Genomic DNA, 18,150 nt, shown 5'->3' with positions numbered 1-18,150 from the left:
AGTGGCAGAAGGAAGTTACGACGGGTCCTAATACACGCTATCATGCATGTACTGTCTTGACGCAAATAGGGACTGGACATCAACAAACATCACCCAGCAAACGTCATTGTATATTTGACAAAAATGTCAAAGAAAATTAATCATTTAATTGAATAGTTTTCATAGCTAATTTATAGATTTATATGTAGAAAAGAATATAATGTTGCTTTAGATATCTACTGAAAATTAAATTTAAATAAATAAGAATAAAAAAGTAAACCATGACGTAGATGGCTTTGCCTTGTGTATATATAGCAAATGGCACCATTATTAAATTAGGAACATTCTTGTTTTATCATTACTCATATTCAAGCTGGCAATCCGAATCACTTGCACTTGCCTGCTATCTCTACGGGCCCCTCCAGCCCACGGGTCCCAGTGCAATGGCACTGCCTGCACTGTCTATATTTACGCCCCAGATGTCATATTAAGTGTATTCTATACAAGAAAAATGTTAATAGTATCTGGGATTCAGAGGTCCCTTTGCAGAAACACATTAATATACTCATAACATGTTCTGCACATAAAATGTTTTTCAGCTATTTTGCCTATATTTTGTTGCCACAGCTCATCTGTAGGAGAAACCAGGCTGTTTACCCCTTCAGCACGTTCTGAGAGAGACAAATAACATGAGAAGAGAATCAGATTTTTAGGTCATGGAAGTGGTTCAGCCCTGTTTGAGAAGTCATGAGCAAAGTTGTGGATCTCTGGTGAAACTGGTTGGAAACAAGAAGTAACTGCATTTTAAGATTCGAGTCTCATTTGGAGATAATTCTTTGCCCATCTGGTTTCGGTCATGACATTAAACAAGAGTGAATTTGTTGTAGAATGGTGATAATGACTTCATACTGTACTGTTAAATACATCCATTGAATTAGAGCGGACACACACACCACCTTATTGTGTGTTTGTGTGCTCCTGTTGGTGCTGGGCAGGTCTGCGGTGTGTCTGGCAGGCTGCGGGGTCTCTGGGTTGCTCTGATAGCGCTTGTTCCTTTGAGGCCCCCAACATGCTGTGGATAACGACACCGGCCCCGTCCAGCGTCTGATCTCAGGCCAACATGAAACCATCCAATGTTTCAGCTGCCAGGACCTGGCCAGGATAAAGATACACCCGCGGTTGATTGGTTGAGCTCATCATCAGACGTGTAACACAGGTTTGATAGCTGATAGCAGCGGTCCTCCCTGCTCTGGCTCTTTGCTGGCACACAACGATGCCTGGATGCACCCTCGGAGAACGAGCCCACCCCTCTTGTCTCCCTCGTCTCCCCTTGATCTGCCTCATATGGCTCCTCTCCCCCCACAGTTCCCCTCTGTTCTTTCTGTGCCTCTCCCCCCGAAACCGTCTTTCTTCTTCGCCTTCTCCCCTCCCAGTTCCTCGTCAGATCCACAGGGCCAGATTTTTATCGCTTTTCTGCGAGTCCTGCGAGGGGAACCTTGAGGGTCTCAGTGGGATCAATTTAAAAGGGAAGCGCTTGTCTCTCCTCCTCTCCTTGGCCCTCTCGGCTGATTGGGTCCGCTCGCCAGGAACTTGCAGGCTTTTGATCTCAACCACCCCCCCCACCGCCCCCACCCACCTCTGCTCGAAGTTTTTGTCGGAGCTTGGCTCTAAAAAAAAAAAATCCTGTTCCACTTTCTGAGAAATGTGGGCCCCATCCCCTTTCTGTGCACCTGTGAGAGACCGAGTAAAAGTTTTGTAAACCCACTGGGTGGTACTAACAATCTATGGCGTGATTGACTTCTCTTTGAAGATGTGAGAGCGATCCGTCTCTTCAGGTGGAGGTACACCGAAGAGGACTCGTGGTCCTCGGGCAGCTCGCTTGAACAACTGGTGAGAAGTTGCTGGGAGCGGCGATGCATAATTCACACAGTGTGGGGAACGGCTCTCTGTGTTACAAAGAGGAGAAAGGTACGAGGTGGTGCCTGGAAGCGTTCCCATGCTGAGCTGTGTTGAAGTCGCTCCCTCCTTTGTACGACATGAAGGAACAGTGACCCTGCAGCAAGAGGGACTACAATAGACTACAGTAACCAACCAGAGAGTGCCGTGTCCAGGCTTTCATGTTTCTGCTGGAAACCTAGAGCGCTGTTAAAGGATGATTCAGGGTTTGTTGGCTATTTTGTCGGTTTTTGTGTCTATTACTGTGTTAAAAGTAACCGATCTGGGGGGTTGGATTTTTTCCTGTTTTATTAAATAAAATTTGCATTATGCATTTACACCTTGTAGGGTCGGGTACCATTCACATTTGACTAATACCTGTTACGCTAGCTGGAATTTGGCACCAGTATCCAACAGAGCTTTTTTGGTACCTTACTTTCTCTGTAGTACCACAGCCCAATCTGATCGAGCATCTTTGGACGTGCTGGTACCCCACCTCACAACTGACAGGTCTCAAATGATCCGAAGCCAGCACCCTGGTGCCACACACCACAGGACACCTTCCAGAGGTCATGTGTCTGTGTCTCGACATGTCAGAGACAAGTCCGATCCAGGGAGGCACCACCGTGGATTAGGGGTGCCTCTGAGGTACCAGCACGTCCCATGGATGCTCGATCAGATTTGGATCTGGGGAATTTGGAGGCCAGGGTGATGCCTTTAGCTTTTTGTCACGTTCCTTGGGCCATTCCTGAGCAGTTTCTGCAGTGTAGCATAGGGCATTTTCCTGCTGGGGGGCCACTGTCACCTGGGAAGTGCTGCTGCCGTGAGGAACGAAACTTGATCTGCAGAGGTGTTTGGGTGGGTGGAGCACTTCAAGTAGCATCCGCATGAATTTCTGGACCAAAAGTTCACGGGGGGAGCATTGCATTGTGACAAGATGGTCAATGTTACTCACTTCACTCGACAGTGGTTCTAATTTTTTGGCTTGTATGTTGACTAGGGCTGTACCCAAATATTAGGATATTCGAATATTCGTTTCTATGGGTAGGTATTCGTTATGAAAATTTGGTATTCGATATTAGTTTTTTTATTTACTTTTTTTTTTTTTAAACATATTTTTTGGTGCTAAATGTAGTCTTTTTGTTGTTGGTAAATGTAGGTTATCAATAAAAATCAAAACTTTTAAATTGCATTGTTAAAAATGTGAAAATATAGTATCGCCTACCAACGGAGCTTGTGCACGGCACGCTTGAGCGCATCCGTCTGAGGCTGTGGATCAATGCCAAGTTTTACCACTTTATCACTATTCCCTCTAACTTGTAGCTGTTTTTTTGTTATCTTTTGAATTTAATATGAATTATGGAACCGTTTTTGTCAACGTTTGTTTCCCCCGTTTTGTACAATAAATTATTGTTTAAAGTTTCAACAAGTTTCTTTTGGAGTGCGTGACACACGTGTGTTTTGAAAACGGCCGCGGACTGTCACCTGCTCAACGCATCAGTACCTTCGGATGCCATGACAGTAATAGCCAATAATGTCAAAATATCATTTACAGACCGATTTAACAGACGATCACTGCTGCCCGACCCGCAGGTCCATTTGCGGGTCCTGTGGGTTATGGGTCAACCCGCGCATCACTACTCAGCTCAGTCTATAAAGGCTGTACACAACAGTAAGGCTATAGACATTATATTCTATTCAGGCCGGCAGAACCAGCAGCGCATCGGCTCTACAGTGCACGGCACTGCTGATTAACCATTTTATTGCAGCACAGAGTGTCTGCCAGCAACCAATTACTTGCAGAGGCTTCCTACAACTTGTTTCAACGGTTGCGATTTAATCAGAAGACAAATTAAACAGGATGACTAGCCAATGTGAAAATCAAAAGAAAGCATAGAATAATGTACTGAAGGAGACTGTTGTGCCATCACATTTTTTTGTGGTTTGAGAGCAAAGATCCGGTCGCCGCTGTGCAAAACTCTGCAATACAGTTAGGTCCGAAAAAAACCCGGAGACAGACCTAAATTCTGCCGAAGGTCCGAATGTTAAAAAATGGTATTCGGGACAGCCCTAATGTCGACAGTGTTCTTGTGAATTCAGAGTCAACTCAACTCGCTACCAGCCACAGCTCTTGAGCTTGAAGGAGACTGTGGGAATGAGAGAGTTGAACCATTTCAAAAATCAAGATTTCTCACTAATATAAGTGCTGGTTGGTGGATCAGGTACACGCCAAATTAATCTCCACAACTCATCAAGTTGCTCCTCCTTTTCCACAGTCAAGAGACTTCATGTTCTTGAGTGTCCTCAATGTTTACTGCTTCTCATTGGGTGCTGGAAAGAGCACACCTTGTGTTTTTTGCCAGTGTTCATATCACTGAACTTCAGTATTCGCATGAGCCAAGACTAAAAACTTAAGTGAAACTTGTTTTATATTTTTTGGAATGTCGAGATGAGAAAGAGAGTGACTGAAGACAGCTCGGACTGAGTTTTATGACTGCGAGATCGAGATCACGGGTGCACGCACCAACCGAGGTAAAACTCTCAGGATTTTATTACGACATTGGAAATTTGTCTGCAACAGTGAAATTGCTTGAAAAGTCGTTTGGTGTGAGGCCAGCGTTACACTGTATCAGCAGAATTTGAGATAATGGAATGCCATGGCCTCTGTTTTACTGCCCACTGTGTGTGGGGTGGAGAAAAAAAGAAAGAGGCAGGGCTACATCCGCCATATGACCAGAAATGACACAGACATGGTGTTCTCCACTGTGCTTATCTAACTCCTTGGTTTCCTCAGAACAGACACATGACCTTAAAATACGCATTTTTAGTACTGGTCCCCATCCAGAACCACATTTTGGTCAAGAGGCCAAATTCATGAACATATGACCTCAGCTGTAATAAATGGGAACATCCAAATGTAGCTCAATGTCTGGAGCAACTAGTGAAATCTCCTCGGCATATGATTACGTGAGTTTGTTGTGTAACAGAATTGGTTTTCTGAGGAATGGGCAGTAGAAGCACTCTGTCAGTGTTTGGACAGGAGCCAGGCCCCGTCACCCTCCTCCTCCTCCTCCTCCTCCTCCTCCTCCTCCTCCTCTTCGTCCTCTGTCTCCTGCCAGGTCACTGGAGGTCACACAGGAGTTTTTCTTGTCCTGCCTCGCTGACCTCTCCTCTGGGAAAACTCCAGTCATGACTCAGGATTAAAATTCTTGGTAAATTTAGCCAAACCCGGCCACAGCCTCTTGTGCTTTTGTTTTCTCAGGCCGAGTCAAAAGAACATCACCTTACTTCTCGCCAGCTGGATGGAATAAACAACTTCTCTCCGCCGCCACGCTCCTCAGAGACGACCTGAAAGTTTGAGGTGGTTCGGTTGCGAGCGGCTGATGTTGTAAAGCAAAGCACCCCTTATTTTCAGGGCTCTTGGGTCCCTCGGTGATGACATCATCGGTGTAGTTGTGCACTAATTGAGGTTTAATGCTAGAGTAGAGAGAGCAGGGCTGTAATTTTCCCGCCCCGGCCTGGAATAGAGACGACGGCTTTTCATGTGGTCCGGGCTAATTTAGGTTGCAGTGCTGCAGCTGTGGGACACCTCACACTTTTTGTCCTTCTCATTCTGCTGCGAGATAAAAAAAAAAAAAGTGGAAAAAGCAGCTTGTTTGCAAAGTAATGTGAAGGACAGACTTAGACGTACAGTAGAGCTGATCGAATGAGGCATAAGTCAATAAACTGTTGCTAAGACGTTAGAAGACTTTGGACATGGAAATTGGGCTTTATAAACGTTTTGGTGATATTTTTTCCAGCGTCTGCTGCAAAACCACCAGCGTTCTTAAGTAAGCCTCAAAGAAATAAATCTATCTCCTCCACCTCTGCCTAAAAACTGCACCCATTTTTAGTGTGAAGCAACACAATGCGGTTTATATAGGCCTGCGTAGGTGGATTAGGAGGAGCTTGAGAGAGATGCAGCTGTAATATACAGAATGGCATTCGGTGTGTCATTATGGTTGTATGTCCACAGAGCTTGGGCGTAATGACATTCATCCTCCCATCAAGGCAAACAAACAAACACACACGCACACTGACAGAAACACAGAGCTCTACCTGCTCTTTATCCCATCCGCCATATCAGGGCCTGTGTAAACATCAGGCCCGTTTGAAGTGGAGAGCCTTAATCACAAGTGTAATCATTGACATTGCGAGGTGGTTACTGGACTGCGAGAGGAGGGGCAGGAGAGGCCGGGGATACCGCCGAGGTCTGCAGAGACACCTGATAGCAGCCAGAGTCCAGACAGCAGACTGGGTCAGTCAGATTCTGTCTCTGGGGGCAAAGTAGAGACAGTCTAATGCTGCTTTTTTCTTTTACTCCGGAAAACAATGCTACAGCATCATGTAATTGCAAATACTGACACCAGTCAAATTCAGATTTTATTTGTTGATATGTTAAACTGTTAATGAACCAATTAGAGCCATATTAAATAGGTCAAACCTTCGAAACTTAATTCATTATGTTAACATTCTTAATCAACATTCAAACGCGTTAGAGTTGTAGGCAGGGCAAGACCAAACCCCCTGGAAGTGTGCCAGGATTTGCCAGCCGATTTTTATAGAAGTGACACTGCAATATCCAGGATCCGTCACATGTTGCCCTGCAGCCCAAAAAGACTTTTGCAGGCAACCATTTGCAATCATTGGTCGACCACAAACATGACGTATCATCTGAAACATGGAAGTAGCTACATGCCCATTAGCCCACAGCGTCATTAACAGGCGGCTCGCTCAGTGTGTGACGTGCACTTCTAGATAAAATATAGGCCTATATTAATGATGGTTCATTAGTACGGTTTTATATTTCTCTGTAATCTTAAGTGCTATATTGTAGGCAACTGGACTTGCTTGCGTTTCTTGAAGACGTTTCGCCTCTCATACAAGAAGCTTCTTCAGTTCTAAATGACTGGTACCAAGTTGCAGGCGATAAACCGTGTGTGGGTAGGACACCTGAAACTAAGAGCTCATGTGACCCCTACAACTCTGCAAGCGTTCCCACCCACACAGGGTTTATCGCCTGCAACTTCGTACCAGTCATTTAGAACTGAAGAAGCTTTTTGTATGAGAGGCGAAACGTCTTCAAGAAACGCAAGCAAGTCCAGTTGCCTACGATACAGCACTTTCGATTACCATGACCTGGGTGACTGAGAATCTTCACCTACATTTCTCTGTAATGTAGCACAGTGTTAACAATGTTACTGATACTGTTCTTTATCACACCTTCAACTCAAACCACCAAAATATATTATTTAATGATTTAATTAATATTGTAAACATGCAGGCAACTAGTTGACTAATAGCCCTAAATGATGACTGTTGGTTGACTAGGGAAATTCTAAGTGGGGGCAGCACTGTTAAATTGCGACTAGGCTTTTAATTGAAGTTTTACAGTATGCAAACATGCAAAATCATTTTCAAAAACCAAGTTCATGATATTAGTGGTAGAAAAAGATTGGAACGTGATTACAGTGATAGGAATTGTGCAGATTTGCAGGAAAGCCCAATCAGTCTTTTTTCAGCATTGGCAGTATAAAAACAAAATTGGGGAGTGCAGCGAAATGACGCCTACCAAAATGTGCCTTTTTCGGGGCAATGGGGGGCGTGAGCAAGTAACAGAACGTGTAGCTCAGCGTGTGACGTAAACAGTGACGTGGGAGGGAAGCCGCGGCTGGTCAGTCCTCCGACGATTCTCTCATAAGTCGGCCCGTTCTTCACCGTCCCCGTCATCTGACGGTTAATGGCCTCTTCATTTGCAAGAACAAGGAGGGCGCGCAATTCCTTGTCTCCCCAGTTGCTCATCTTTACAGTGTCTGTCAGGTTTGCGTTTCCCTCTTGCTACTAGCTGCTCGCTAATTCCTGCTATCAGCTGTTTCCTGTTTATCCACCTCCAGTGGGTCGCACGTGCGGCGTCATCAACAGCTCCTCCCACAAGTCATCAACAGCCCCTCCTGTGGCGGAAGGACGCCTCGTTCTTTTTAAACCAAAAAGGGTTCCGCCAATAGGACTACCCTATGAGGCGGAAAATTGGGCACCTCGGATCAACTCGCCAATCCAGCTCTGTGTGTCTAAACGCTCGCAGCTTGCCGGCGAAACGGCCCAACATTCGCGTAAAATCTGGCAGTGTAAAAGGGGCTTATGTCAGCCTCGGCAGCCTCACCACTTACTTTTCTAAACCCAGTGTTCTCTCTTTTTAAATCAAACCAGCCTATGGATACTTTGAATTGTCCTCTTCCAGGCTCACTGCCAGTTCTTCTGCCTTTTCTCCCCACTCTCTTGAGTGCGCATTAGCTGACCTGACTGGGCATTATCAGTCCACTTGTTGAGGGTGGCTTCATCCACAAGTGTTTAACCTGTGCAAGTAAAGTAAAACAAATAGAATTCATGTAGTTTAAAACACATTTCCACATATTGTCATGATGACCCAAAATGGACACTGTAAGCAGAGCACTTGATTACTAAAAGCAAATTATTTGAACAGCACTTCTGTCCCGAGCACTTTGATCCATATAACAACTGTTGCCCTGATCACTATAAGCTGTCTCCACTGTGTTTGTGTTCCATCATTTAATCCACAATGTGTAAACTCTTGGAGCTAATCCCAACATCACTCACTGAGAATCGTGATGAAACACTGCACGGCGGCACATGCACAAACTCAAACAGAAGCTTTCTGGCAGCCGGATGCTGCCATCAGCCCTCATATGGAGGAGTTTGCGAGCGAAAATGAAAATAAGCAGTGGATGTCAATGTACATTGTGTATCAGTGCCTCTGTAATGTACAGTGGCCTCGGGGTGTGATTTAGAAATGAAAGAGCGTTTTGTGATTAACTCTCGGAACATGTGCACACGCACACACACACACTGATCCCATTGTACCAGTCGGGTCTAGCTGGCCTCTGCCTGGGCCAAAGCCTGTTAACTCCAATTCAGAGCGTAGAGGCTGGTAATGAGCACTGTCAGAGTTGACATAACAACCTCCCGCTCTGGGGCTGAACAGTAGAGTCAGACTCGGAGAGGGAGAGGGAGAACACACTCGGTCTGTGCTGGTTTTATCCTGGTTGACTATCGTTGAAGTTCACCCACTCAGACTGGTGTTTTGGCCATTTTGAAGTGTTGCAGTTTGCAGCCGGAGCTCTCGACTTCTAGATCTAAATGTCCTTTACTCTGATACGTGATCACAGGAGAGGTAAATCATGTTAACTCACACATACAGTGGCTGCTTTTGCATTTAATCCCCCTCATACCTGGAATGAATTGTTCTGCACTTTGAAGCTTAGTACTTACGCATTGTTGGAGTTTGGTGTCTGACTGAACGGGGTTGACAATAAAACCGCTGCCCTCTGTGATCCTCAATATTTAAATAGAAGTTGTGTGCATGTGCGTAACTTTAGAATCATTTTAATTATTGTACACCCTTATTCACCTTGAGTAAACGTTTTCTTTGTGGAGCCATGAATAATAGAGGTGGATAAATGAACACAGTTACAGTCAGGGAGCATGGACGTTATACAAATGTTAGGTACCCTGTGTCCTCAAGGTTAATATCCAGAACAGTTGTTTTCTTCACGATAAGCATTTTCCTATGCGTCCCCATCCCGGCTCATTAGAATCAGCTTGTTTAGAGAGGATGACTTGCTGTGTTGTCTGATTTGAGTTCAGGCAGCACAAAAAACACTGCTCCCGCATTCCAGCATGGCGTGTCCTGGACTCCCGTTTCTCAATAATTTATCCAGACAACTAGAATGATTATTCTATGAATATGCACTAAAAATTCCTCTCTTGTGCTCTTTCTCTCGAAGTTTGTGCATGTCGGTGTGTGTGCATGTGAGCGAATGTGTAGCTGTGTGTACGCGGCGCTTTTCTGCCTGAAACAAAGGAGGTGTCAGGGCGAATTAGGCCCCCTACGACTGAACGCCCAGAGAGCTTAGAGATGCACCACAGGTTCTGCTGAGTCGCACATGAGCCGCGGTGTCTGCCTCTTCCCCTCCGCTTCCCCCGCTTTGCCCCCCGCGCTCGCCCCCTCTCCACTCCTGAGTTGCTCTAACAAGGTTGTTGGAAGAGGATAAGGCGTGTTAAATGAATAATTTACACAGAAGAGCGCTCCTTATTTATTTAATACGGCTGGATCTGACTGAGTGGGCAGCCTGCGTCCCCAACTGCCAAGACACTGGCTAAACGAGCGCTTGCTCGGCTTAATGGAGGGCCAAAGCGACAGGCATTTAGAGACAGCGAAGGGGTGCATGAGAGAGTTTGTAGATTGTGTGTGTGTGTGTGTGTGTGTGTGCGCTTGTGAAACAGGCCATGCGGAGCCGTGCTAGTGTGCAAATCTTGTCGCCGCTGTATGTACTTTGTCGCTGCACCATGTTGCTCTTTATACCTTGATGCAGACAGATCACATGAGAGACCCTTCACCTATTTCAGCAGGCTTCCAGGAATTTATGGTACCGCTCCATCCTGTGTGTGGATGAAAACTACTGAAGACACACCACCTTTTTGATGCTGGTTTATGGAGACCTGAATTTGTCAACATTAAATAGACATTACATCATATTTAAATTATTAATGACAATCATGTAATCGAAAAACCAATAAATGACTAAATAATTTAAGAAATTGTTCAAACTTTTTTTATGAAACTGAATTAGTATATGTCATTTCATCGTTTTCATCACAAAGTCTCCCGTTCCTTTTTATTTTAAAGCACCTTTATAAAACAATCTAACCCATATGTTTTGGTCATGTCTGAGTCCGAGGGAGTACTACAAGTCTTATTTCAGCAATATTATAAGAAGTAATACAGCCTTCCCCACAGATTTCTATATGTGCTGCACCTGAAGCTGGCAGAAATGTGTCCAAAAATCTAGCAAACACAGTCTCGTTCACCTCTTCAACAGCCCGTCGGAGAATAACTTTACTTTGGAAGAAACCCCCGTCTCCATCTCCTGTTTCATGGCTGCGTGATATGATGTTTCGTGGAGTTGGAAAAGATCAAATTCTCCTTAAGGGGTTCGGCAGACAAATTCTGTAGCGACTAGCAGCCCATGATCGATTATGTAAAGAGCCTGACCTCTGTTTCCTCAGATTGAACACCTGGGTGAGATGATTGTTGAATTTAACAGTGACAGTGTATCCCCTTTTTTAATAATTTATTTTAATTTTTAATTTTAATTTTATATGTACATATTTATTTTATTTTATTTTATTTTTTTATTTGATATTATTTTACTTTAATTAATTATATTTATTAATGTTCATTTATTTTTTTAAGTTTCGTGACATGTCAGAATAATGCTAGCTTTTGTGATAATATTTTAAGTTGGGGTTTTTTATTAATTATGTCCTTTTTAACTATTTAACCCTCTTTCTAATTTGCATAGCCGATGTGTCATAGAATTTGCCTTGTGACTGTAGTGGTTTTAGATAGAGGATAGAAAGCCTTTATTACCATTGTACAAAGAGTATACAACAAGATTAGGAGTGCTACGCCTGATCAGGTGCCAACACGTCATTAAAACAAGCAAGTAAAAAACATTCATAAAATTGGACATAAACAGTGTAAAAAATAGGCTGTGTCAAGCTGTTGCACATGTGAAATAAACAGTGGATTGCACTTAATAAATAGAGTTTTTTTCTTTATGTTTTACAATTAATTTTAATGGTGACTTTTTGATGTCTTCACAGGGGGAGTGTGGAGAGGGGGGGACAGGACCACGACCCGGGCACCACCCTGAAAGAGGAGGAGCAAGGGGAGCAGCTGAGGAGGACAGATCATTCAATCGGTAATACTTTATGGTTGTTTTAAAACACACTTTATGGTATCAGTGTTTTCTGTCATTACGTTGGCACACTGTGCAGTGTGTGAGACGGTGGGAGTCAGAGCGGAGGAATCTGTTTGTTCTGAAACAAACGCTAGATGAGTGTCCCGTTCAGTAATTAAGCATCAGTGCTCGTGTGTAACAGTAGCAGGAGAAACACACATAGCTCCGACCAATCAGGTTACGACCAAAATCCTTAAATCCTCTCTAACATTTGGGTGTCCTCCCCTTCCTCCTCCTCTTATTCCTGTTCTTCCTGTGGACAGAGGCAGCCCCTCTCAGAAGGAGCGATACATCCACACAGTTCCCCTGTGTGTGTGTGTGTGTGTGTGTGCGTATGCGTGTGTGCCTCCCCCAGGAGAATGAAATCCCACAGCTCACACTGACCTCATTATAAAAATAGCTCATCTATCCAGCCATCACATTTCCCTCCATTTCCCCTCTCCTCCGCAATCTCTTAGATATATATCGTGATCCTCTCTACCTTCCACTCTCCCCTCTCTGTCTCTCCATCAGTGTTTTTGCCGGACTTAACGTGAGATTAAAAGCTTATGCAAGTCCTTGTAACGGCAAGGTTCCCCTCCGCACCTGTCATTTCCAATCCGGCCCTAATCTGGGATCATAAGATGTCTTTTAATCATGAAACGTCTCACAGTAACATTAAAGTCCAGGTTTACACGATCTGTTAACGTTGTACCTCGGCCCACCGTGTCTCCCTCAGCGTCCTCTCCTGTCTTGTGCGTGGTCCACTGCGTCTCTCCACCTCCCCTGCCCGTGGAGCGAGATCCCCCCCACCCACCCCCATTAGAGTGAACAGCGCTCACGTCTGGTTAATTTAACAGCAGCATCAGTGATCATTACGGTCCAAGGCTGGCTTTGATCCTGCCAGACAGCGTTTCCTACGGTTTTAATAACCCAACAAAGACACCTTAGCAGATGCTCAATTTATGGACTCTAGACAAAGACAGAGACGGCCCGACATGAAGGATTCACCAAATTTTAAGGAATGAGAATTGCTTTGAAAAGATTTTCTTCGGCAGACTTTGTTTAGGCAGAACAAGGTGATTGAGCTTTCATGCTGTTTTTCAGTAAAGCCCTGTTTTACATTCACAGTTCAACACACAGTCACTCCTGGGAGCTGTTTATACGAGCGCAGCACTGTTGGCCACTGAGCCACTCCACTGGAGCAGCTCGGTACTGAAGATCTGCAGAAATGATAATTAGAATACAAATGATTATGAATAACAGTAAGTGCTCCTCAGTTTTACAGAGTTTAAAGTGTGCAGCCACAGTGATCCGGAGGTGTGGAATGTAACATCGGTTCATTAATTCAGGGGCAACGTCGTTTATTCTTCACGTTTTTTTGTAATGCAAAGAACAGAATTAGTGGGTATCCTGTCTGTATTATAAACTGCTGCACAGTGTTGTCGCATCGAAACAGCCTCCAAATTCACACGTCTGTTAAACTGGACTTGAAAAGTATTTCATCTCTCAGCTGCACCTGAACACACCCCTAACTACGCAGTCCCCTGTGTTGTTTGACCGCAGGGTCTGAAAGCCAACCACGTCTTTTAGAGCAAGTTGAAGTCAAGTTTCAAATCATTTGAGACAAGTCCAAGTCAAGTCTGAGCAAAGGAAGTGTCAAGGAAGTATCTGATCAAAGAGCCAAGTCAGTGGCAGGTCTTACATGTCATTTTAATGGTCAGAGAGACCTGAATTGACTGAATTGTCAACTCGTTACACTCCGTTTCCACCTTCACTCTGACATTGCGTTCACTCTCACTGATTTCCTTGGGAGAATGAGATTCAGTCTTCCCTAGCTAATCACAAGAGAACAGTGTCATATTAGCCGTGCTAATATACGTGGCCTAAGAGTGGAGGAGAGCGAAGTTAAACTACAATGTCTGAGAACAGTCTTGACAGCAGCATCCATCTTGCCATTGTTGTTATTACTCCTCACCGGATCAGGGCATTGCTTGACAGTGTTTGACAACAGTGTTGGTCCCACCTGTGGCGCTGATTGGCTAATCAAGTCCCCTGCAGCTCTCATTGGTTGTTTTGTTTTAGTTTTAATTTTAACCGAGAAACCGCTGTTTCTTCGCTGTTTTACATCGTTGCTTTATGCCCAGATCACACAGAGAGCATTCTGCAGGTTGCATAACGCAAGGCGCACCGCACTGCCTTTTGTTTTTTAAATTGAATGCAACTGGTGGTTTAAAAAAAAAAAAAAAAACTCTTGCTGCTCCTTTTTATTGTTGCCAGGCAACCTCCCCATCACCATCTTACCCTAACATTCCCGAGTAATCAAGCTACCGTTTGTTTACCTCACAGTGATTTGTATCTAGTCCTGACATGTTGAGGCAGAGGGTACTGTCTGTAGCTCTGGTTGAGGGTGAGAGGCTGTCAGCAGATAAACAGAGATCTGTGTGGGTACATGAGACCCTAAAAAAGAGGCTGGATCATGGGGAGTACCACCACTTGGTCCAGGAGCTTCTCCTCCATGATGGACGTTTCCAGGCAGATTTTAGGATGACTCAGGGGCAGTTTGACAACCTGCTGTCCATCGTAGGGACACATAGCTAGGGGTATCCAGCAACCATTACCACCAGTTTCTCCTTCATTGTTTACCAACTGTAAACTTGTTGTCATGACCACCACAGAAGGCCCGCCTCTCAAATCATCCGATTGGACAATGAGAAAAAAGCGCTTCTCCGCTCTGAGTTGAAGTTTTTTCAGCTTGAGTTCAGAGTACTCTGGCAAAAACGGCAGACGCCTAGAGTGCAGAAACGCAAGGCGCATCGCAACGCAAAAAACGCGAGTAAAAAGCTTCATTCTCATTTAAAACAATTACCAAAAGCCACCTCCAGCTGCTAAAACACTCTCTGTGTGATCAGGGCCTTAAGGTTCAAGTGATTTCAAAGTCAGCCTGCTGCATGTCTGATGAAATTCTATTTTTGCTTCGACAGTGTAGAGTTACCACCCAGTGTACGTGCACTTGTTTGTGTTCCCCTCTCCTTTGTAACATTACCTTCTCACCTGCACATCCAGCAGCTTATTCCCCCCAGAAAGGCCATCTTATGTTAAATAAGAACAAGCTGCCTCACATTGACCTGCTTTCAGAAGCCCAGGCTCACCTCAACAGGAGAAGAACTGTTGGGATCATCTGCATATTCTTTTGATCTCGCACCGGGTCTCTAGGAGCAGCCGTCATTAAGGAAGTTTGTACGACGTTCCCTCTTCCTCTCATCGTGGCTGAAGCTCCACTGTGTGCCCCCTTCTCTGCTTGTGCCCTTCACTCCATTCAAAGTCCTCTACCCTGCTACCGCCCTTCGCTTCAAAGCCGCCCTAAGTTGGGTTGAAAGCCAAAACCACTCTTGTCTGTCCTTCACCGCTAAGCTGATGTGTTTGTGTCTGTGTTGTGTTGCCCTTGGGGTGGGTTACCTCCACCCCCGCCCCCTCCATCTCATCTCTTCTCCTCCCCACCTTGCTGTTTATCTGTCTCTGGGCTCGTCACGTCCCTGAACCTGCTCTAATTAGCATCCCACACAACACTGTTTATTTACTCAGGTACCGACAGAAGGGGAGGGAGGTGAGAATGAAAGAGAGAGTCGGAAAAAAAAGTGAGAAAGAGACAGAGTAAGCCGGGAAGAGTGAGAGGGAGGGAGGGCTGGGAACAGGAAGAGAGGGAGAAATGATTCAGAGAATCAAAGAGCTATGAGACTCTCTCTCATAGCGGATGCAGGGGGTAATGATAGTTAGAAAGACATGATGCAGAAAGTCGAGAAAGTGAGAGACAGAGAACTTTCCCGCCTCTCCACGCCTCCTCTCTACCTTTTCCAGCGTTTCATCTGAGATGCAGAGTGCCTAAAATTAGCAAGCTGGCAGCTTCCTTCCTTCCTTCCTTCCAGGGCCCCCATTGAAGTTCTCCCATTGCGTTGAGTGATCATTAAGGTGGGACTGGGAACGCAGGTGTTTTCATAGTGTCCCAGTCGAGGTTGCAGTGGCATCACTTTTCCTCGGCAGGGCCAACGTGAACAAAAAATCTTTGCAGTCCTCATCTGGGGAGCGTTTTTGTGTGTGAACAGGTTTTGTACGTGTGAGTATATGTGTATCAGAGCGTTGCAGCGCAGACTGCATGTCTGTCAGTAGGGATGGAGGAGCAGATTAATAAATGAAGGGCGATGGGAGAGGACAGGAGGACGGAGCTACATGAAAATGAGCAGGGCCTGTTGTTTGCGTCTGCAGGCGGTGCAGGTTCAGACATCTTTGTGGTTATCTGATTAAATCAAGGCTGTATACTACATATCAAACCAAGATACAGATCTGCTGTGCTGTGTTCAACTTATTGTGCTGTGGTCACAAAACCTGATGCAGCTGTGTCTTTAGTCTTATGTCTCATGTCCTACTTTTTGTTTCTGTTTCTTACATCCCAAGGATCTCACATCTGTGTCATTAGGTCGCAGTAAGTTCACAAGAACTTGAACATCTGAGAGCAAAGGTTTATTCTTGTTCTGAAAGGCCAGCTATCACAGAGCAGGTCGAGATGCACAAAACATAAATGGGCATAACCGTGCAGATTGTCTGACAGTCTTTCCTCAGAGGCATTCACAGTGTTGCATCCAGTCATTCACACAAGAAGTGACACAGTGACACCCCTTTCACACATGCACCTGACATCAAAACAGTTCAGTTATTGCTTACAATAAAGATTACTTTGTTTCCCTGGCACACAGAGGGCGATACGTAACACCAAAAACAGATTAAACAGCGACAGCAACAATCAGTACCAGACCCGACAGTCACTCACATTACGCTGGGTTTTCCATTCTTGAATTAAGAACCCAGTGAAGGAAAAGTCTCTTTCAAAAACATTCTGCGCAATCACTGCCAGGCTCCTTCCACAACCATAAAACCTCAAAAGGATCCCCCTTTAGTGTCTTAATCGATGTCGGCGCCACCTCCTCCTCGGGCTGCAAAGTTTCATCACTTGAGTCCTTCAAAATGGTGACGATGGTGTCAAAGGTTCGACTTGCGTCACTGACTTTCAAACTAAAAAGAATTGTAGCTTGATAATAGTGATTTAGATGTCAAAATGTTACACGTACACTGCAAATCTTTGTCACTTGTTTTATCCTGAAAAATAAGAAATGTATTTTTGTGTGTAATTCATTTTTACCCGTGAATATACATATGTTTACCCGTTACACAGCTTTCTGCGACTCACCATAGACCCAGAGTATCTCTCGAGATTTGAAATATTTCGGTCTACGGTCTGACCAAATTGCACATGGCTCCTTTTTGAGGGTTGGTTGCCAACAGTCATAATCAGCTGGTGCAGCGTTGAAGTGATACCGATACCAATAGAGTACTTCATCCATTACCGATAATGTGGATGGAGTGGTGCGTAGTGCAGCCATACTTTCGGACCTTTTGGTGGCATCTCGGCATGCTGAAGTGCCAACTACTTCATATACACCCTTCTCAACTTTACCACATCACAGACTGTGTGGGTCGTAGCTGCTGCTGTGGAAGTGTGGACTCCGAGAAGGGAACAGTTGCGAGTCCACCCACATACACGTAGTCAGTACATTAGAGAAAATCAATTTATTGTATTAGTCAGACTAAAATCTGACTTTTAATATACATGTAAACATGTTAGTCGGACTGAAATTTTACTAGATCAAGTTTCTCAGACTAACACACCCAGATGATGCGATTGGGAATCAGATTACTCCTGCATGTATAGAGTCTATCGGACCCAGAATGGCCGAGGCGCTCTGAGCATGCTCCACAGTTTCAGCCCCGGGCTTTAACCCGGACATAGAATAGCATCAAATGCGTAACAGAAGAAGAAGCTGGTAACAACGTGGTGAAATCTACATCCAGAGCTGTGTAATTTTAGACGGACAAAGTGTACAGTGCGGTTAAGTTGTCCACCATGGTACCAGTTAGCTGCTAGCTAACTGTAGCTAACTCGTTTGTCGATTGTTTGGTCTATGACGTAATAGGTCAACTGGAAAAAGGTCCAATACTAACAAGCTAAAAGGGGGCATATTGCTACCTACCGCAGCGGAGTCGGACATACGTCAGACAATAAATCGATTCTCCACCTGTGCTTGTACACTGGGACAAGGACAGTAGTCCAATTATTTGGCCTAGTCGAGCTATAGCTGTAACTATAGCTCAACCTAACTGTGCATGTAAATGTACAGTACTGTGTGCCAAGGCTAACTGTTAGGTAATGTTGGCTGTGTGATGCTAACAGTCATTAACAAGTTTAACAACAGAGTAGACCCATATCAGTGTCAGTGTGAGTGTGTTTGGACCGCGTTTAAAGGATTGGTGTTAGCCAGTGTGCAGTGCTAGCTTGTGCTAACTG

At 44.8% G+C, this 18,150-nt stretch overlaps 1 protein-coding gene across 1 annotated transcript in view; it reads left to right on the top strand.

The window, feature by feature from the left end:
* Positions 1-18,150, top strand: part of znf438 (zinc finger protein 438) — a 59,423-nt gene that overhangs the window by 26,030 nt on the left and 15,243 nt on the right. The window contains exon 2 of the mRNA XM_033639281.2: positions 11,638-11,735. The gene's annotated coding sequence lies outside the window, so the exon portion shown is untranslated. The remainder of the gene's footprint in view (positions 1-11,637; positions 11,736-18,150) is intronic.

The sequence above is a fragment of the Epinephelus lanceolatus genome, chromosome 20 (genome assembly GCF_041903045.1).
Source record: "Epinephelus lanceolatus isolate andai-2023 chromosome 20, ASM4190304v1, whole genome shotgun sequence".
Taxonomy (NCBI): domain Eukaryota; kingdom Metazoa; phylum Chordata; class Actinopteri; order Perciformes; family Serranidae; genus Epinephelus; species Epinephelus lanceolatus.
This window is presented reverse-complemented; position numbering and strand designations above follow the sequence as displayed.